This window comes from Diadema antillarum, unplaced genomic scaffold (genome assembly GCF_040938485.1).
Source record: "Diadema antillarum isolate AM-2024a unplaced genomic scaffold, OU_Dant_1.0 seq00002122_RagTag, whole genome shotgun sequence".
NCBI lineage: Eukaryota > Metazoa > Echinodermata > Echinoidea > Diadematoida > Diadematidae > Diadema > Diadema antillarum.
Genome location: NW_027272762.1, coordinates 147501 through 170342, shown reverse-complemented (window position 1 = coordinate 170342; position 22842 = coordinate 147501).

The following is a 22842-nucleotide window of genomic DNA, read 5'->3' as shown; positions in this document are numbered from 1 at the left end:
AAGCTTATGTAAAGGCTTATTAGTACCTAAGATTGTTGTTGTAGCTGTATATTTCTTTTTGGTTCTGAGACATACATTTTGATATTTCTAATTCAATTCAATTCAATTATCTATTCAATTCCATCAATGAAAGAAAGTACATGATAGAAGGTGACACATTTATCAATTCAATTGTTAAACAATCTATAAGAGTTAACCATGATAATATAGCGAAAGAAGGAACAATTCACTCTTTGCCATTTTAACAATAACACATAAATATGGCAATGGAAACTGAGCTGATGCTCACGTTATAACACACGCCAGAATTATGGATTTACAAAAATAATCTTTAGAATAAAAAAATCTGTGAATTGCCCAAAATCATATGAAATGATGTACAGAGTACGAGAAAAAAAACCCACATTTGTTGTGTTTTTATTTGCTCGTGATATGGAGAAGGCTTTGAAATATTACAACAGTATTGTCTATTTCCTGAATCTAATGTAGGCATGTAGGAATCTCTACATTAAAACTGAAAAGAACAAAGTAATAACATGAAAGCATATCAGGCCCAGATGTATGCGACATGGCATGTGTCCAAGATAAGCGCAAATCATGGGGGGGGGGGGAGACTTACTCAGCGGCTAATGTTTGCAAGCCTAGCGAATGTTAGGTTTCGTCAGGGCTCGTACGAAATGGCAGTCAACTTCTTGATCAGTTCCAATCAAATTCGCAAAATTGTCATTGTCGCAAAGAAATTCTGAACATGTTCAAAATTTCTTTGTGACATGAAAATCTGCGTTATTGCAACTGATTGAAGAATTGCCCTACATTGACCTCGATATAGTACAATTTGTCTGTTAGTTGCAATAAATAGACTCGACGCAAGAATTTCATGAACTTGAAAAAAATTGCGACAATGAAAACTGTTTGCGAATTTGATTTCTACTGTTTACGAACTTGATTTCAACTGTTTACGAACCCTGACGAAACCTAAAATTCGCTACGTTCGCAAACATTTGCCCCTCAGTGAGATACCAATAATGTACATTAGTTATGCCAATTCAAATAGCTTCCTTCTCTTCGGATGAACGCTCGCGAATGTTTGCGCTCATGTGAAACACATTGGCGAGTACAGCTATGTACCAAGGAATTGTAATTCCAGCATGTTGCCACACTTGACTACATACATAAGGTTATCTGGTTTTCGCTCTAATGACTGAATCACAATCATCATATTGTATGCCATCTTTGCATTAGTGATGTGACAAACAAATCTCTGGCGACATGATTCTTCGTATACTACTGTCACATTTCTTTTTACATTTTTTTTTTTTTTTTTGGTGGGGGGTTGTTTTCTGTTTTTCTTTTTTGCCTCTGGTGAGCTGGTGAGAGAACGGAATTTGGCGGCAAAGTAAAGACGTTCCGCTCGTTTCACATCACGAGAATAAAGTCTTTTGTAGCGCTGCGTTTCATTGCATAGCAGTCTGTGGCGTGAGACACTGCACTGAAGATGAGTGAAAATCGCGAAACCACAAAGTAAATATCAGACGTTTGTAGTGACAATGAGCACATCCATGAATGTTGAATGAAGTGTGTATCATACATATATATATATATATATCTATTTATATATATATATATCTATATATATATATATATATCTATATATATATATATAGAGAGAGAGAGAGAGAGAGAGAGAGAGAGAGAGAGAAAGATAAAAAAATGGACTTAGAGGCGGACGTTGCTCTCGATCTTGTTCTCCCTTTTAATCAATCGAGCTTTCTGCCTGTCATCAGGCCTTTATCAGGATCTACCAACAGAACAATAATATTATCTAAATAGCCTAATGTTTCATAATATATAATGCAATGTCATAAAATGCCAATCTTCTGAAATATTACCTTTATATACACCACGTCCGCCTCAAATCTAATTTCTTTCTCTAATTGCTACGTTTGGTAAGCGAACTATCTCTCAGACTATATATATATATATATATATATATATATATATATATATATATATATATATATATATAGTATTGGAACAAGTTCACTCGGTTGACAGCAGGTTCATCCGTATTTTATTGCAATAAAATACGGATGAACCTGCTGTCAACCGAGTGAACTTGTTCCAATACTTCTGTCTAAAGCTCTTCCTTTGAGGATATCGAGCACTCTTCATAGAAGGATAGAATCACCAAGTGTATATATATATATATATATATATATATATATATATGTATATATATATATATTGTATATGTGTGTGTGTGTATTTGTGTTCTTATTACGTAATATCCTTCTTGTCTGAATCATTCCTCTGATAAACCGTTAAAGTTGTGATGGAAAACACTAAACATGCTTACATTTATTGTTCTATAGATCAAAAATGTTTTTCTCTTCTTGAGAGAAATGGTCGCTGTTGTTCTTTTTTTTTTCAGATGATGTTTGTTGTGACAATCCGCAGTATATGTTTTCTATAGAATAATGATTTAATATCATAACTTTCCTAAATCATAAGACAGTGTGATTTGCGTAAAATGAATCAAAGACTGAACATCACTGATTCAAGAAACAAAAGATCAAAGAAACAAACACCTATATCATGAAATTACAGCTAAACGTAACCTATTCAAATTACGTGCGCAGGTTTACATATAGCAAGTCTTTACGGGTGGCTTGTTTACTGATGGAATATTGACCCTCCCGTTCACGTGAATAGACTAAATTCCAGTTCGATCAAAGATACACAATTATTGTTATTAACAACGTGTGTATATACGTAACCAATTTGATTGATAAAGGAAATTTTGGAATGAAATTGATTTCTCAAATACGAATATTTATATTGATGTTTTTGATTACACTGGCAGGAAACATCCTTTCGATTTGAGCGTAAAAGGCGTATTTAAACTTTGAACATAATTATGTGTGATAAAAACCTCTCCTGTTAATGACACTTTATGATATCAACTTTCAAGCACAATATGCTTGGCAAAGAACTTAGAGTATGATATCATGATCGAAGCAATACTTGATGCAAAGCACAGCGTTGACTAGAACATGCTAAACACATTTCCTCTCTGCAAATATGAGCCCCGGATATCCAGAAACTATTACTTTTCGAAACAAGATTGCAGCATAAACAGGATATGGGGCTGGTGTTTCCTTCATAAACAACGCGTTGAAGTCTCTTTGGTTTCGTTCTGGCAGAAAGGCGACGTTGCAAAGTGGTAATAGCGTTTAAGATAGATTCTTTGTCTCTGCTATGTAAATCGTCGCTTTGGTTTTTCTGTCTTTGTTTTGGTTTCGACAAAATGAAAACATTCATTCAAATGCGATTGACAATGTTGTGGAAACCGAGAATCAGAGCTTAAACAGAGCAAGACTGGTGAATCAAAAAGAGTCTCTATTATACAGATGGAAGAGAAAAAAGGTTTGGTGTAAGATTGTTACTAGAAATGAAAAGCACTTTAAAACAAGAGTTTCTGCGCCATTATTCTAGTTAATCGCATTTCCTGGTATACAAGAGGCTATAGTTCAATGTCAATGGAGCGATTGAGGTCGCTCGTTATGCATTTGAATGGCTTTTGTCTGAGCCAGATGATGGAACATCCAACATTCTTCATTAGGGCCTACCATCAACTGTTGCTCCGTCCCCCCCCCCCCCCGCCCTAACCCTCCCCCTCCTCTTCCCATCCTTCCATCTCTCTCTCTCTCTCTCTCTCTCTCTCTCTCTCTCTCCGAAAGAGGTTTAAGAACCTCTTTGCTCTCTCTCTCCCTGCTATAAGCTCATCAATCCGAGATGCACGCAACTGGCGCAACAGTGCGCTGTAAACATAATGTAGAAAATGCGTATTCTGTAGATAGGCCTTTCTGGTATGTGCTTAAACAGTAACTCTAACATTGTCAACGGATTAATATGGCTGAAAGGCGTAACCCTAAATAGGTCTTTCTACCTAAACAAGCACTCGTACATTAGCAATTGATTGATTTGGCAGCGAGGCGCATCTATAGATATGACTTTCTGCCAAATTAATCGATAGCAAATTGCGGAAATTTTCATGGTGTATCTGCAGATAAGCCCTTCTGCCAAATCAATTTGGAAGTAGAGCAAGTAGATACGAATGATTTGGTAAAAAGGGATATGTCAACAAAACTATCAATTTAAAAAGATTTGTGGAATTTTTAGACAAGAAAATTATCAGATAACTGGAGAAGTACTCAGCGCGTGCAAACCTCTGCGAAGCAGCTAATTGCCACCCATCACAATCCCATGCTGAAAAATCGTCCCATTCCACGATATACAAGCCTTTTGTTTACGTCATCAGCTAAGGCTTCGCTGCGCCTCACCCGCGAGCAGAGCACGCGCTCTACTATAGATCACGTATGTTCGTTTGTCTGTGTGCAAAATAATTCAAAAAGATGTGAAGGGATTTGAAAGAAACTTTCAGGAAAAGTCGATAGGGCCTAATGACACAAGGAATAGATAATTAAATTTTGTAGTGATCCGGATCTCTTTTTTTTTTCATTCTTGAAGGATTTTCTATCGTTTATCGTTTGGCATATACGGTCAAGGCGTGTTTGAGGTTAACATACGCGCTCTAAGCGCGTGCTCTGCTCAGGAAATTGGGCAATTTTCACCATGCGTGTATGGGTGAAAATGAGCTGCTCTCTCTAGTTCACATGTTTCTGTTCGATTGTTGACACTATTAATGCTTCCCGTCTTTAGAGTTCTTGAATGAAGCGGGAACCCATTTCCAGCAGCTCACAGCAATGAGGTCAAGCTATTCATCATCTGGAACACTCCATTGTTGTATAATGAGATGTGAGGGGAAACATATCCACAAACGTGTGCATGTACATAACACATGTGAATGATATAACAATACGTTATTATACAAGGCATGACATTGCCAGTAACCCGATGGCCCGGGTCTCCAGAATTACTTTTCAGTCTATTTTGCAGCAGAATTCAGCCACACTATTTCTTTTTCTCGCTGCCAAATGTTGTCTATCTAGTAATTGAACCATACCCCTCGTGTTAAAAATAATCATTACACGAATATTGTGGTGTCACGGAAAACCATGTAGGCCTATAGGCTTCAATGCAATATCGAATGAATTAGAACTAGTGAACTTGGTCACAGTTTTTGGTATTTGGAACCCTTATCAGCCATATACTGCCATTTTTAAATGTAATTTCCATGGTTTATGATAACTCCAGTGTTTAATGAAATGACTTCATTTTTCTTCTTAATTGCAGTGCTTGATTTTTAAAGTATTTCATCATACCTTCAAACTTTCACATGATCATCATGATTTGATATTTCAATTTAATGTACAAATCATCAAATGATTTCTTGTTGCTATGTTTTTCTTAATCTTTCGGGCCATTTTTTTTTCTATGAAGCATAACATCTTGTTTGTTTTTTTTAAATGCTCAAAAGAAAAAAAAAAGTTTGTTTGTTTGTTTGTTTGTTTTTAGAAACACTTCCCTATCATGTGATAGAGACGAAGTTTGTCAATTCAATTCAATTTATTTATTCCACATGCTAAAAAATTTGGATTGAATTTCTTTGGAGATGCGAATCCGTTAAAACTATGGACACCATACACTGCCATACATGTCTTCTGGTCCATTTACCTTTTAAAGAAAAGGTCCTGGTGTATCTGACTGATCATTATTTGTAAGATATTCAATCAAGAATCACAACTTTTTATGTTTTATACTTTTACTGCAGAAAAGTGGAATTTTAGTCATTTTTTTTTGGGGGGGGCGGGGGTAAATGAGCAATGGGAAATTTGTGAGGTGAAAGCATCATCAGTTCACTATTGGCTTATGCATATCAACCAATGCCAACTGTTCAAGAACTGTTTTGCAAAAATTAGAGAATCTCTGAAATTTCATAAGTTCCTCACTTTTAATCCAATTTTGACTAAATTTTCGCTGTTGTGTTTGTCATATTTTGCTCATTCTTTCAGACTTACACTTAAATGTGTCCGAAATTCTCTGCAATAGCATAATTTAGATTCGGGAGAAAGTGACTGTGATGTAGATTTCTGAACACTTTATTAAATAAAAAATGACCTGGTGAGAGGAATTGAGTGCCCTTTTAGTCTTGTAGACCATACTAACCTCGCTGAAAATGGGTCATCCCACCAGCTATAAGACACCCATATGGGTCGCATGCGGCCTACAAACTAGAGGTTGAAGAAAAGGTTCATGAGTTAAATATCCACGAGTCATACAAACCATGAGCTACACACAAAGTGAGAAAGACCCACGAGCTTGACATTAAGTAAACAGGTCCACGTATGGACACTAGGCAAATAAGGCCTGGGTATCTAGCTATATACAGTGCACAGATCTCGTGGGCCTATCTTACTTGATGTCGAGTTCGTGAGCCTTTATTTATTGTCTTGCTCGTGGGTTGTAGGACTCGTGAGCTGCATAAATTCTGGGTTGTATGACTCGTGGGCTGTATGACGAGTAGACAGTATAACTCGTGGGCAGCATGACTTGTGGGGCAGTATGACGAGTGGGCTGTATGACTCGTGGGCAGCATGACTCGTGGGCAGCATGACTCGTGGGCTGTATGACGAGTGGACAGTATGACTCGTTGGCAGCATGACTTGTGGGGTAGTATGACTCGTGGGCTGTATGACGAGTGGGCTTTATGACTCATGGGCTGTATGACTCGTGGGCTGTATGACTTATGGGCTGTATGACTCGTTGAAAAAGTGTTGCTTTGGTCTTGTGCCCTTCCACCCACTCGCTGAAAAATAATTGCTCTCAGCGATCGTAATTAAGTTCCCTGTCTGGCCTGCGCCCTCCTAGTCCGGGAGCCAGCGGGGGTCAGCCTAGCTGAAAAGGTTACCAATTTTTATGTGTATAGCAATTTAGTACATATGCCCCTGAGTATGGAAATGCACGTCTGGCTGGTCATCGGTGGTGGGTGTGGCCAGGAGGGCCACAAAAAGGACCCCCCAAAATTAGGCTAGCCTAGCTGGAAAAGTAACCCCTTGAAAACAACTGGAACTTGTTCGTTACACTTACAGGATAAATGAATGACCATTGCCAGACGTTTTAAGTGGTGGGGGGTAGCCGCCAGACGCCCTTAAAGACCCAAATTTTTCCAGCTAGGCTAGCCTAGCTGAAAAAGTAACCTCATGAAACCCACTGGAACTTGTTCGTTACACTTACAGGATAAATGAATGACCATTGCCAGACGTTTTAAGTGGTGGGGGTAGCCGCCAGACGCCCTTAAAGACCAAAATTTTCCAGCTAGGCTAGCCTAGCTGAAAAAGTAACCTAATGAAACCCACTGGAACTTGTTCGTTACACTTACAGGATAAATGAATGACCATTGCCAGACGTTTTAAGTGGTGGGGGTAGCCGCCAGACGCCCTTAAAGACCAAACTTTTTCCAGCTAGGCTTGTCTAGCTGAACAAGTAACCTTGTGAAACCCACTGGAACTTGTTCTTTACACTTACAGGATATATGCATGACCGTTGCCAGACGTTTTAAATGGTGGGGGGGGGGGGGGTAGCCGCCAGACGCCCTCAAAGACCCAATTTTACCAGCTAGACTAGCCTATATATAGCTGGAAAAATAACCTCCTGAAACCCACTGGAACTTGTTCTTGTGATACACTCAAAGGATAATTGAATGATTGTTGCCAGACAATAGCCGCCGGACGCCCCAAAGACCAAACTCTTACCAGCTAGGCTAGCCTAGCTGAAAATTAGGAAAGTAACCCCATGAAACCTACTGGAACTTGTTTTTACACTTACAGAATAAACGCATGACCGTTGCCAGACGCTTTAAGTGGTGGGGCGTAGCCCCCAGACGCTCTCAAAGACCCAATTTTACCAGCTATAAGGTTCACATATTTCAGAAATGATAGCAGTGTAATTCCATAACAATACCGCTTACTTGCGAGTTCACCTGTCTATAATCTATGCATGCCTTATTCTCTTGTTCTGCTTCCTTGAGCCCCAATTCATGCATTCTTATGGTGACTCTCCCATGTCATCATCCTTGTTCATTGCAATTTGTTCTATTTTTTGAAAATATTCTTATTCTTCATCCCAATTATCACAAATTCTGAAACTCTGTCCTCAGTATAACTAATTCATAGTTGTACAAATGTAAAAATCTGAGAATCACCCGGAGGTCTCCTTTAATGGGGGAGTTTCTTGAGCGCACAGGGAAACAGGCTTTGAAATATCAATAGGGCAAGTGTTGAGACGAAATACTGTAGAAATATGAGAATATACAGTGCTGTGGTTTGGTAGAAGAAAGGGTATCTGTATTTGTCCTCAGTGATAACCAAAAAACTTATTTGGAAAGAATAATAGACATCAAAAAAGAATTGCTCAATCAAACATGTCGGGATTTTTCTCAAACATCAGTGTTCTCATTTTCTTTGCAGTGTAAAACAAAAATAAAAAACCAAAACAAAACAAAACAAAACAAAACAAAACAGGGCCGGGTACAGTATCCGGAGGGAAATTGGTGGGATGGGCGTAAACCCGCGGGCATTATAACATACTGACGTGAAAAAAAAAAAAAAAACAACAAGACCAGTAACTACTTTCTTTCTGTGCCCTGGGGAGAAATATTCATCAATTGCATTTTGGAAATGTTGAAAATCACAACTTTTGATGAAATTGTGTCCTACAGTATCTCTTCTTATATGAAGGCTTTTTTATAATTAAGTATCTTAAAAAATACAATTCTACTGCGACAAGAAATCCATTCAGTAAGACTCGTCCTCGGTGTACATAGCTTAAAATGCCAACCTTTTAGAAATAATGATCCAGCTCTTAGATTTACTTTAAAAAGGGGAAGTAAAGCTCAACACGTTTGGCCTATGACTTTTTAGGTACCGTATCACCTTACGGTTGAGGAGATGGGTAAAGAAAAATTATTAACGAAATAAAACTTATAAGAACATGCTTCACATGACCTCACCGTTTTCTTCTCTTAAGAAAAAAACGAAATCTGAAAATTGTTCAAGAGTGTTTTTGAACATAGTAGATTGCAAAAGCAGAAAAATTCAGTGTTTTTAAGAAACATAACTCACAACAACAAGGAATTCCTGTCGTGTCTAGTATTGCACGTTTTTGGTTTGGAGGGTGTTGGATGCTAATATTTCAAGACAAGCTTATGCTCCGGCACTTCAATGAACTTAAATGTAAAGTAATGATCAACCCGGAGGTCTCCTTTAATGGGGGAGTTTCTTGAGCGCACAGGGAAACAGGCTTTGAAATATCAATAGGGCAAGTGTTGAGACGAAATATACTGTAGAAATATGAGAATATACAGTGCTGTGGTTTGGTAGAAGAAAGGGTATCTGTATTTGTCCTCAGTGATAACCAAAAAACTTATTTGGAAAGAATAATAGACATCAAAAAAGAATTGCTCAATCAAACATGTCGGGATTTTTCTCAAACATCAGTGTTCTCATTTTCTTTGCAGTGTAAAACAAAAATGAAAAAACCAAAACAAAACAAAACAAAACAAAACAAAACAGGGCCGGGTACAGTATCCGGAGGGAAATTGGTGGGATGGGCGTAAACCCGCGGGTATTATAACATATTGACGTGAAAAAAAAAAAAAACAAGACCAGTAACTACTTTCTTTCTGTGCCCTGGGGAGAAATATTCATCAATTGCATTTTGGAAATGTTGAAAATCACAACTTTTGATGAAATTGTGTCCTACAGTATCTCTTCTTATATGAAGGCTTTTTTATAATTAAGTATCTTTCCTCTATGACCATGATAAAACAAACCCCTGATGATTAAAACAAAAGACAATCAAAACTTGGCAAATGAACTCTTTGGACATTAGCAAAAGGGAATACATTAACAGTTTTTGCAAACACTTTATACAATTGTCTAATACTCCATCAAGCTCATAAAAAATACAATTCTACTGCGACAAGAAATCCATTCAGTAAGACTCGTTCTCGGTGTACATAGCTTAAAATGCCAACTTTTTAGAAATAATGATCCAGCTCTTAGATTTACTTTAAAAAGGGGAAGTAAAGCTCAACGCGTTTGGCCTATGACTTTTTAGGTACCGTATCACCTTACGGTTGAGGAGATGGGTAAAGAAAAATTATTAACGAAATAAAACTTATAAGAACATGCTTCACATGACCTCACCGTTTTCTTCTCTTAAGAAAAAAACGAAATCTGAAAATTGTTCAAGAGTGTTTTTGAACATAGTAGATTGCAAAAGCAGAAAAATTCAGTGTTTTTAAGAAACATAACTCACAACAACAAGGAATTCCTGTCGTGTCTAGTATTGCACGTTTTTGGTTTGGAGGGTGTTGGATGCTAATATTTCAAGACAAGCTTATGCTCCGGCACTTCAATGAACTTAAATGTAAAGTAATGATCAACCTCTCTTGCCAATAAACTCAGTTCTTCAGTAAAGCATATAATATGACAGAAACATATGAGAAGCATGTCTAAAATTCATATGAATAAGCTCACAGCAACAACAAAATATGTTATCTATAAACTAATACTGCATGTACTTAGTTTCGAGGGATTAAGATGCAAAATGTAATGACAAAAGCCCCTACGTGGCTACCAGCAATTAAACATCCTTCAACTTCTTTAGCAAATGAGCTCATGTGTATCATCTTCTTGTTGAGAAGACGAAGATGAGTAATGATAAAATAACCAAACTATCAACTTACCTTAACATGATTTACATGAAATCATTATTGCCTTCTCGTAACGAAATTGAAAAAACCAGAACATCTGAAATTGTTCAAAATCGCTTCTTGATAACGATGAATGCAAAGGAAACTTAGTGTTTGTAACCACTATGACACGTGTCTACAGATCTGTCATGCTCATAAGAAACGTAACTCACAGGAATATAATTTTATACAGTAAGTACTTGGTTTGGAGGACATTTAGATGCCAACTTTTCAAGAATAATACTCCAGCACTGACATTAAGTGATGAAAAAAAAAGGAATGCTCAGCTTCTTTATCCAATTAGCTCATAGGTAATTCCTTGTAGTTGAAAAAAAAAAACCCAGTACACATAAAAAATATAGACTTCCCGTAACATGTATCACAGGTCATGATCTCCACATTTGCTCCTCTTAACTTAAAAGAAATAAATATATATTTAAATTTGTTTTAAATGACCTTTAAACAATATGAAGAAAAAAATTCTGTGTCTGCAAAGGCTTGACACGTGTCTAATACTGGGTCACGCTCATAAACGTAGCTCACAGGAACAAGGAATTCAAGTGTGTATAAAATAATACTGCAGAGAGGATGCAAAGTTGAACCCTTTATTGAGGGTGCGAAAATGTTCCCTTGGGTACATCTTTCCACCCACACTAAGTGGTGCTAGATTGCACCTCTTCTTGAGGGTGCATCTTTCCACCCACACTAAGTGGTGCTAAGTTGCACCTTTCTTGAGGGTGCGATCTTGCACCCTTTACCTTTCGGCGCACATTTGCACCCCGTGTAGCCTTTACACCTTGGTGCAACTTTACATCCTTTCGTGAGGGTGCAAAGAAACACCCAAAGTTCCAAGATTGTGCCTTGTTTTGAGGGTGCAATCTTGGAACTTTGGGTGCTGCTTTGTACCCGCAAGAAAGGGTGAAAGTTACACCCTCGGGAGCAACTTTGCCCCCTTGAAAAAGGCGCACCTCGTACCTTTAGGTGCAACTTTATGCCCGAAGGATGCAAGAATGTACCCTCTCTTGAGGGTGCAATCTTGTGCCATATTGGTATGATGTTGCACCTATGTGGTGCTTATTTGCTCCATGACTGCTGCAAAATTGCTCCTTTAAAGGAGCAAGTCAGTGTCACTGCCTGCTCCTTTATAGGGGCAATATTGCCCATCATCTCAAGGTGCAACTTAGCATCACATAATCGGGTACGATTTAGTTCCTTAACTACTCTAAACCTTGAATAGTGCGAACTGATGTAAGCCTATTTGCTCAGTATATAACTTATGTTGTTGTTGCACTCTGCAAAGTAAATAGGATTAGTGTAACTTGGATCTTGTGAATCATGAAATGTGTGTGCGTGTGGAATTTGTGAGTTGTGAATAATATACTGAAACCAAAAATTTACCCAATTACCTTTTCAATAAGGTGAGCACTATCTATCAAACAGTTAACCTTCTCGGCAAGAGTATACATCTGCATGAAGGAAGAGGTGAAAATATGATATGCAGTTGTCTGGATACGTTTTATTCAAAACGTTCTTGAATGCATACTTATTCACATAATCTATAAGAATAGCATATGTTTCTTACCAGTACTCAAAGCCTCTAAAACAAGAGCATGCTTCTTACACTTCTAAAGTATACACCATATCTTAAAAACAAAATGTAAGAGGATTTAAGAAGCTGTTTGTATGCATACAAACGAATCCATATTTCTATCTAAAATCTAAAGCGTGTCTTGTAAAAGGGGAATTCGTTTTATAATGACGATGCCAATTGTCTTAAAGTCCTTATCACGACATGTCTTGGAGTTCACGCTTATTGAAAACATGAGATTCTTGGCACGTAGATTACAACTATGGTTTAAAGAGTTAACTGAGATACGCATACCGCGGCGTATACGGGCATTTCGATGAAAACATTTAAATACAAGGTTCTGTAAATAATATGAAAATCAAACTTGATACCAGCCCTTATCGGCAACCAATAGAGACTATGGAGGACTGCAGTTGTAATTGTGTTCAGATATATGTTTTGGGTGATACACGCATGCCGACTGATTTGGGATCAATTCGAGTCCCTCGAGCTGAGATTCCGGAACTGCAATGAGCAAACCATTATTATGCATAACAAAGTGACTGAGAATAATGCATGCACCAGTTTCTGTTTCGTTGTTCTATACACAGAAAGTTGTTTCGTTTTCCAGTCCTGTGCAGGTACATAGAGATTTACAGAATTCAATCATCTTTGGCTATAACGCCATGGTCGCGTGCAAAATGAATGCAGCTTATCTAACTTAACCTGTAGTTACTGAATAGGGGACTACTGTATATTCAATTTATACATTTAATATTAATCGGATGATAGAACCTGTCAAAGAGTAAATTGCGGATATCATAATACCATTGTCAAATTCACTTTCTGTTCTATACATAGTATCAATGGAATGTTATGAACCACTTCAGCATTACCAAATCATTATCATAATTATTTCCCTGAAACGGCTGCATTTGTATGAGCGGGAAGAGTTTGGCATCATACATAGCAAGAGTCGTGACTACAAACTTAAATACATGTATTATACAAGGTTTTAGGACACTTTGAATCATGCCCCCCCCCCAAAAAAAAAAAAAACAACAACAACAACAACAACAACAACAACAACAAACAGCAAAACCAACAGCTTAGTGAAATGTTGTACAATGTATGCCCTACTTCCATTAACCTATGATCTTTGACCTTTGAATACAATGGCCCGCATTTTTTCAACGAATAGGCATTTGGATGCAACGTAGGTATTATCTAAAAGAAAAAATGTTTTAGGAAAATACATTTAACCACTTCAGAAATAATTATGGAACAAATAGCAAAATATTGACACGTTCACTTCTTCCGTAATGACATGACAGAAAACTTTCCTCACCGAATCGTTCTGCCGTAATTCATGAGCAAGTCATGGATATATACTTAGTTCGATTAAAAGTATACATTGAGTCATTGCAAAAGTATCTAATGAAAAGTATGCTTCAGAACTACATCATTGTCATTTATTCTATAACACTAATAATATAGAGCTATTGGTCCGCCATATTGCCTAACAGATCGTTGTCCTCCTACCACGTTTGTTTAGCAAATAAGGCACAGAATTTAATTTTGCACTTGTTGCCAAAGACTCTAATCTTCTTTACCGCTATTCTCAGACATGTATGCTGGTGCTGTATGAATTAGAAAGGGAAGCTTACAAATATTCACCATCTAACAAGGCAAAAGCGAAGTGATGTCTCGTCCACGTATCGACTTTGTGATTACAGAGATTTTCAAATGGTATAGTTCATTGACTTTTTGACTGTTGACGTAGTCGGACTTCACCAATATTAACACTTGATAGCAATCATTAGATGATCTGAGGAGTGAATTTGGTGGTCATATAGCTCAAAAGTGTGGAAAGTTATTGAAAGAACACCAGAATACTATGTCGACAGTGTTTATCACGTGAGATACAAACATAGAACAAGTTCCAGTGGGTTTCAGGAGGTTACTCTTCCAGCCAGGGCTATAGTCTAGCTGGTAAAATTGGGTCTTTGAGGGCATCTACCCCCCCCCCCCCCCCCCACACACACACACACACTTCTTAAAACGTCTGGCAACGGCCATGCATATATCCTGTAAGTGTAAATAACAAGTTCCAGTGGGTTTCATTAGGTTATATTTTCAGCTAGGCTATAGCCTAGCTGGAAAAATTTGGGTCTTTAAGGGCGTCTGGCGGCTACCCCACCACTTAAAACGTCTGGCAATGGTCATTCATTTATCCTGTAAGTGTAAGAACAAGTTCCAGTGGGTTTCATTAGGTTACTTTTTCAGCTAGGCTAGCCTAGCTGGAAAAAGTTGGGTCTTTGAGGGCGTCTGGCGGCTACCCCCCCACCACTTAAAACGTCTGGCAATGGTCATTCATTTATCCTGTAAGTGTAACGAACAAGTTCCAGTGGGTTTCATTAGGTTACTTTTTCAGCTAGGCTAGCCTAGCTGGAAAAAGTTGGGTCTTTGAGGGCGTCTGGCGGCTACCCCCACCACTTAAAACGTCTGGCAATGGTCATTCATTTATCCTGTACGTGTAACGAACAAGTTCCAATGGTTTACATGAGGTTACTTTTTCAGCTAGGCTAGCCTAGCTGGAGTTGGGTCTTTAAGAGCGTCTGGCGGCTACTCCCCACCACTTAAAACGTCTGGCAATGGTCATTCATTTATCCTGTAAGTGTAACGAACAAGTTCCAGTTGTTTTCATGGGGTTACTTTTCCAGCTAGGCTAGCCTAATTTTGAGGGGTCCTTTTTTTGGCCCTCCTGGCCACACCCACCACCGATGACCAGCCAGACGTGCATTTCCATACTTAGGGGCATATGTACTAAATTGCTATATACATAAAAATTGGTAACCTTTTCAGCTAGGCTGACCCCCGCTGGCTCCCGGACTATCCCCACCCCCCTTTGAAAAACGTTCCGAGGACGATGCCCCTGTTACGTAGCTACGCCCCTGTTTCAGCTTTCTGCTTGAGCAATTTTGAGAGATAAAACTAATCATTTACGGTCCGTTATTCCGAAGGTTAGTTAATATGCAGCTTCCTTTTTCATTTCCGGGCCATCGAAACTTCGGAATGATGAACCTCATTTCATTTTCGGGTTATTGAACTTTCGGAATAACGAACTCACCCGAATTAATCTACCAGCTATATTTGATATTTTTGTAGTAACGTGATTCTTGATAAAAGCAATGACTTGCACATTTCTAATGGGATATGTTGGCACATCTCGTCAAAACTGAATGTTCGTATTTGTCATCGCCCCTAAGGGCAATGCTTATTGTAATACCCACCGAAATGTCATTTTCAGGTTATGAAGTCTAGATTAAAGCGTCGATAGCAATAGAATGAAATGATTTCTCGTGTTCCTTAGGATCTAAAGCCTATCTATTTCAGTGATCAACATTTCTGAACGTCATCAGGAAGGCAAACGAAGGGCCACCGCCAGGCAGACATGATAATTACGTGATACTATACGGATTTATCAGTAACCTTGCTGACTTCGCGTTGCAGTCGCCAGTATGTCATGGGTTTTTATGTTTGTTTTGTTCTGCTTCATACAGATATAAAGTATATATCTTAACAAAAAGGCACCCTACCGAGACTGATCTTTGCATTTCCTTGGACTTCAGCTAAAGGTGCGTTGTAGAATAATACCTTCTTTTGCCTTGCACCACTCCGAACTCTGTGCAGTCAGCCGTTTTAAAAGGTCACCAAGAGATAAAGATATAACGAAGATCACGAGAAGGCGAAATAAGCATTTCTGTTGTAATCCTGAAGATTAAAAGCTATACGAGTTTGTTGAGGGTGTGTAAGCGCACTCCTGCCGAGTTGTACAAGTACATGCCTACCTGTTTGTAACCTTATGTACGCAAACGCCAGAAAATTCAACAGCGTGTAAGAGGCAGTTGAAAAGTTCAGCGGAACCTTTGTTACGAATTCCCTTGTTAAAGAGGCAAACGATATGCGAAAACACGTCTGTTGAAGATACAAAAAAAAGACGAGCACGTAGAAAGTAAACCTCTAATAATAAAAAAATGAAAAGAGGCATATCCCCAGGCTACGAAAGGACAGAGGTTATTTTTTGATTCCCGACAGAAACTCAACAGCGCATGAAAAGGAACTATGCCAATACATTACAAGCGAGTGGAGATAATGCAATTTACGAGCACGTGAAGTCACACAAAATGAATTGAGCCAAAAATAGGAGGAATACTTATTTATTTGTCACGTCAGCAGAACATTCATAAACACTATAATATTATATACTGCTGCTCATTTGTTCAAATATTTTTCTCCTTTACTATACACATATTCCACAACTTGCTATATACGTATATCAAAGTGTTCGTAATCATATTATGTATCTTAATTTGACTTTCCAGTTTGCAGTTACGTTGATTCATCTTCAACAATGCAAAACATTTACATACACATGATAACACAATATCAATGCAATGCAGTAACGAAGAAAAATACTGTGAAGTTAACAATACTACGCATCAGTTTCAGATGATATTGAATTTAAATTAAAGTTGCGGGAAATGGAGGAGACGTGCTGAAAAGCCAAGCAATTCTGTATCTTAACATTTCAGTTCTGTATTATTGCGCTTATTATATAGAAACAGTCGTATAAAGCCCTTTACAATGTTATTTATTATGTTATTTGCATTCTTGCATTATGATTGTACAGAGCACAAAAAATGAGGTAAATTCACTAGAAATCTATGAGCAGATGAGAGCGAGAATGATCTACTATCTAGCGTGATATAATCCATTATAATTGGAAATCCACCAATCTGCATGCATTTAGCGGATTCGATCTGCGCTCGATATCTTAAAGTGTATCTTTGGCCAAAAAATTATTTTGGATAGAGACACATTTCAGTAATCCATTGCACCATCTTTGAGAGAAAATGGGTCATTAATTAGTGAAATAATGCATCTCAAAATTTCCAAACACACTGTGTATGGGAGATTCAGGAACCGCTGTGGTTCCGTAACCCACTGCAAACAATAGGGTTTGCTGTAGTCTTGCCTCCCAGACCCATTGTGTTTAGAAACTTTCAGATGCATTATTTCACTAATTAATGACCCATTTTTTCTGAAAGTTGGTGCAATGGACTACTGAAATGTGTCTCTTTCACATATCAAAAATAATTTTTGGGCAAAGATACACTTTGATTTCTCCCATTTTTGCAGTGCGCGTATAGCTAGCTAGATAGCAAGCGGTAGGTAAAGCGGTGCCGGTGCATGGCGTGGCGTCTGTTGGGTAATCAATGCAATTCACCTCAATCGACAAAATGGCTGCCTCCGGTAACGAAGGAAATTAATGAATTATAGTAGAAATACAACAGATCATGTACGGTTCAGAAAATTTTCAGGAAATTAAAGACGATTTTGATGATGATCTGGATAGCAAAGCTTTTTTTTAAACCTTGTTTTAGTCCTGGACCTCTTCTCGCAGTTCCACGCTGGAGCTCGGAAGAATACTACGGAGGCCTATTACATTACAACACAGCCCTGTCGCTCGCTGCATGCACTGCACGGCCTGTAGACCTACACGTTTTGTAGATCCAAGAGAGAGAGATACTCTATTCATCATCTCTCTTCTCATGTTTCTTTAAATAGTGATATGACCTTGAGGGATATAAAACAAATATCGACTGTTCATCGACGGGTCATGGTAAAAACTATTTACTCCAGTGATTTCTCAACAGTGTCATATACCCGTCGACTTCGTCTCACTCAGGGCATATAGCACCGCTGAGTAATCACCTCGGGCAAATAGTTTTCACCATCCCCCTTGACGAAGTAGATATTTGTATATCATCTGACATTATCGTAAGATATATTTTTCTTTACTATTACCATTGTTATCGCCGTCATTATCAAATGAAACTATGAACATAAAAGAACTTGTTGCTACCCACAGCCTCCCGTACTCTCTCCAATTGCAATATCGGCCAGACGTGAAATAGACGGTGACACGACATTTGCTCCTGCGACAATTGCTCCGGTCTTATTTTCTCTAAGGACTTAGGGTTAGGGTTGTGATAGGGTCTTAGGTTTAGTTTGATGTGAGAATTAGGATTAGGGTTAGGGTTATGTTTATGGGTTGAATTTACGTTTGGCTTAGCATGCAGAGATATCATGGGAGTAATTGTCGCAGGAGCAAATGTCATGGAAGCGAAATAGACAGAAGGCACCTTTGTCACAGATGTTGCGTAAAACTGATCACTCTTTGTCATATGGCAAATGCAAACAACATCCCTGCACGCTGCGCTCGCTAGAAACAAGAATATATATATATAGGTCTATATATATACATATACATACACACATATATATATATATATATATATATATATATATATTGAAACAAGAAAGGGAAAATTGACCAGAAACAAATAATAATAAATAGTGAGAACTTTGAGCAAAGAAAACCCATTTTCTTTGCTCAAAGTTCTCACTATTTATTATTATTTGTTTCTGGTCAATTTTCCCTTTCTTGTTTCAAAATATATCACAAAAAGCTGCATCGCTTCGGCGATCCCTCACATTTATTCCAAAGTTGATTTACATCATTTGGGTTTATGTCAGGTTAATGCGTGTGTGTGTGGCACACATACACACACTATAGCTTCTCACCACACGAGCAAAGAGAATTATGGGTTTGGGACGAACACCGATCTAGGGCTTTCAATAGCTCAGTCGATAGAGCACCAGTCTAGTAATCCGGAAGTCTCGGGTTCGAATCTCGATGAAAACCCATTTTCTTTGCTCAAAGTTCTCACTATATATATATATATATATATATATATATATATATATATATATATATGTGTGTATGTATATATATATATATATATATATATATATATATATATATATATGATACATACTGTATATGTATATATTATGTATCATATTTCTCTCTCTCTTTCACTCTTGATATTACAGTAATAGTGTCACGGTAATGAGGTGATTTATACCTTGGGATAAAATGGAAATAAGAAAGGAAGCACTGTGAGAATAACATTTGATTCTCCACACTCTGCTGCACATCATTACGCTTCGAACACAGGTTTTTTTCCGGTCGCGAAGTTATACAAACGAAATGACTAACGTTTCCCAGCCGGTGGTCGTGCTCCGATAAATAGGCAGATTATAGAAGATAAGTATTATGAAATCAAATCGCTTGCACGGCCTGCCCACGTCACCTAAAGCTTCTATAGGACCACTGAATTTCTGATCACTCTCCAGAGCTGTAGACATTTCCACTGGAAGCTACTATGTATTTCTAATATAGGCTGGTATCTTTGAATTTGAATTTGAAGTGTTGTTGGTTTTTTAAGATTGTTTATTATTCCTTTAACTTGCTCTGAAAATCAAAATTTGTTTTTCCATTTGCCTATTGCTGATCTACAGATCCTTGAATCTTTTTAGTTGATCTGATAAAAAAAAAAAACTAGCATATTTGTTTCACATACATACATACTTTACTGAATACACATTATCATATAAGTTGTGTTTAATTAGTTTGTGTTACACTTTAAATGATTTTGTACTCAAATGAAGCTTTTAGCCCATTACTTTCATGACTTTGTTTGCTGTCCCAAGGTAAATTCGTATATGCATACTATGCTTGCATTTCATTTTTTATTTTGATTTTGAAGTGAAAGACGGATATTTCGTACTTCATTCGTTCAACCAAATTTACTAATAATCCATGCATTCAAAGAAAAAGAAAAAAAAATCTTCAGTGTTAGACTCCAGATTTTGCCGCAGGATTTTTTTTCAAGATACCAACATAAGCTAAAGAAAGTCTTCGCGCCTTGTACTAAGGCTATGAAATTACCACCTAATACCCATTCATAATCATCAGTCTAAAACGATGATGAATGTTTCGGTTTTCGATGTATGAAGATGTACATAATAAGTAAAGCGCCATATTAGCGCCAACCTAGATATTCAGTGAATAGAAGAACGTTTCTAGCCTTGGGCTAATTAAACATTCATTGCTTTGTTTGTTTCTTCTTTTCCTTTATTTATTCAGACACGGCTAAGAATTCGCACTCAGCCGAGAAGTTGTTTTTCACCAAGTCCGTACATACATGCATGCATAAATGAACGAAGGTTAAAACAAACATGATTTTTTTTTTTCACAAGGACTAAGCAGACATGCTCAAACATGTACAATCTTATGCAAACAATATGTATTTACTATACAAGCACTCGAGTTAACGCGTATATACCGACAATATATTGAAAGGAGAAGCGTGTTGATAGTTTCTATCAGCGTAGTGTTATGAAAAATTTATTTGAACAGTCGAGAAAATAAGAACGAAAATATACGAAGAATACAAAGCAAAGCTTTCCAAGATTCCACAAACCGGAGAGTATGTGCTTAGTCGTAATAGAATTTTTGACTCGAGTAGTATCGAGTAAATAAATAAATGAATTCAAGAGTACCAATACGATGAGGGACAAGCCGGGAAAAAATGAACACTTTCCACGGAAACTTGATGAAAGGGTGACATTATCCAATTCCAGCTGAGAACAACCCCGGAGAGTATTTTGTATATGGAGGACGCGCCGCATCTCAAAAGAAAAAAAGAAAAGAAAGAAGAATAAAAGAAAAACAAGTGACGCATGTGAAGAATAGCGGGAGTGTCTGAAATTTGACTTTAAGACCTTTTAGCTCCAAACCTTGGTAATTTCCTCATCCCCATCTCCCCGAACAAGCGTATCTGGCAGAGAGAGAGAGAGAAAGAGAGAGGGAGGGGGGGGGGGGAGGGGTTGAAAGAAGCCACACCCGTACGTGATGTAACTTTTACTATTCATTATTCCATCAATTTACCAGATAAGAGGCAGTATACTTTTAGACGTTATTATTTTCGAAAGACGTAATTTAATGCTTTCTTTATATTTTGATTTTGCAGATTTTTTAATTTCATTTTAAACAATGTTTTGTGCATCCCGCCCCTTCCAAGATTGGAGAACATGATACATTATCTTCTCCCGGCTTTTTTCCCCACCCCAACCCCACACGCACACACTTTCTCGTTAAAGCAATAATCATGTATTTGTGCCTGAGAGGCGCGTTCCGTCATCCCAAATCTTATCATTGCATATCAATCCTGCAAATATGCAGTGCATGCTCAATTTACCACGTATACGCTGGCAACGTATGGAACACATTGCTCTTACAGCACAACGAAGGAGTGGACAGATGAATTGTTAAAGTCCTTCGACCCAGGCAGCCCTGGGGCTGACGTCAACCGCGGAGACGGCGCGATAACCATGGCAACGGGTTTTTGAATGAAGCTCGTATCTGAATGGACTGTCATTGATTTCATTATTGAAGGCTCATCCACTTAACATAGCGCATTCCGTTGCCGTTGTATAATGGTTTAATACTTTGAAAATTGATCCATTGTCAAGCAGTTCACTTCCTTTTTCAATTTGCCACTGGAATTCTCAATCCTTTCATGTTATATTTCTTTTGACCTTGCTGCATGTACGTCATCGACGCAACAAAACATTCAATGAATTACCCTCCCCCTTCAGAAACTCAGTATAAGTATTATGATTCTGTCCAATTTCAATTCTGTCAATAATGGATAAGGATCTAAATATAAACCAAACATTTTGAAAAGTTTGCTCTTTTATCAAGTTTCTCTTATTTTCTATATTCATCCTGTGTCTCCTCAAGATTTTGTTTCCACATTCTGAAGCTCAACATGTTGTTTAAGATACAAATATGTGCATTTTATTCACAAACATTCTCTTGACGTCTGTGAGACGGTGCACTTGTATTTTAAACAAGCATTGCCAAGAAGTGGTTGCCATGGGACAAATATTAATGGTCAGGCTGAAAACGGAAAAAACAAGTGGATAGGAAGAGGTTAAGAAAACTCTAGAAACATGATAGAAACCAAAGCTCAGTAATAAAAAAGAAAAGGAGTAGTCGCAGGGAGACTGAGAGAAAAAGAATGAGAATGAAATGGGGTGTGGTGTTTGTATTAATCAATGTTCATACAGATTTTTTTTTAAGCTTTTCAAGAACGCAGCTCCACCGATTCTGCAGTTTTATGTCTCTCTTGCTTTTATTTGCATTTCATTAGACAGTGCGCCACGTAAATATGACGTCATTTGTGCATGTCCACCCCTTCCTCTGTCCTTGATTCGATCACAGCTCGTTACTTCGAAGGTTCGTTACTCCGAAGGTTCGTTACTCCAAAGGTTCGTTATACCGAAGGTTCGTCAATGCGAAAATGAAAAGAAGGCTTTTAATTCGGAAGGTTCCTTAATCCGCGAAAACGAAAAAGAACCTCCCCCCCCCCCTAAAAAAAAAAAAAAAAAAAAGAGGGGGTCGTAACTCCCGAGGTTTGTTACTATCCACCTTTTTTTTTCTGGTTATCGGATTAACGAGCCTTATTTTTTTTTTCGGATAAACAATCCTGCGGAATAACGAACCCTTTAAACAACAACCCTTATTTCATTTTCGGATAAACGATTAACCTTCGGAAGAAACGAACCTTATTTCATTTTT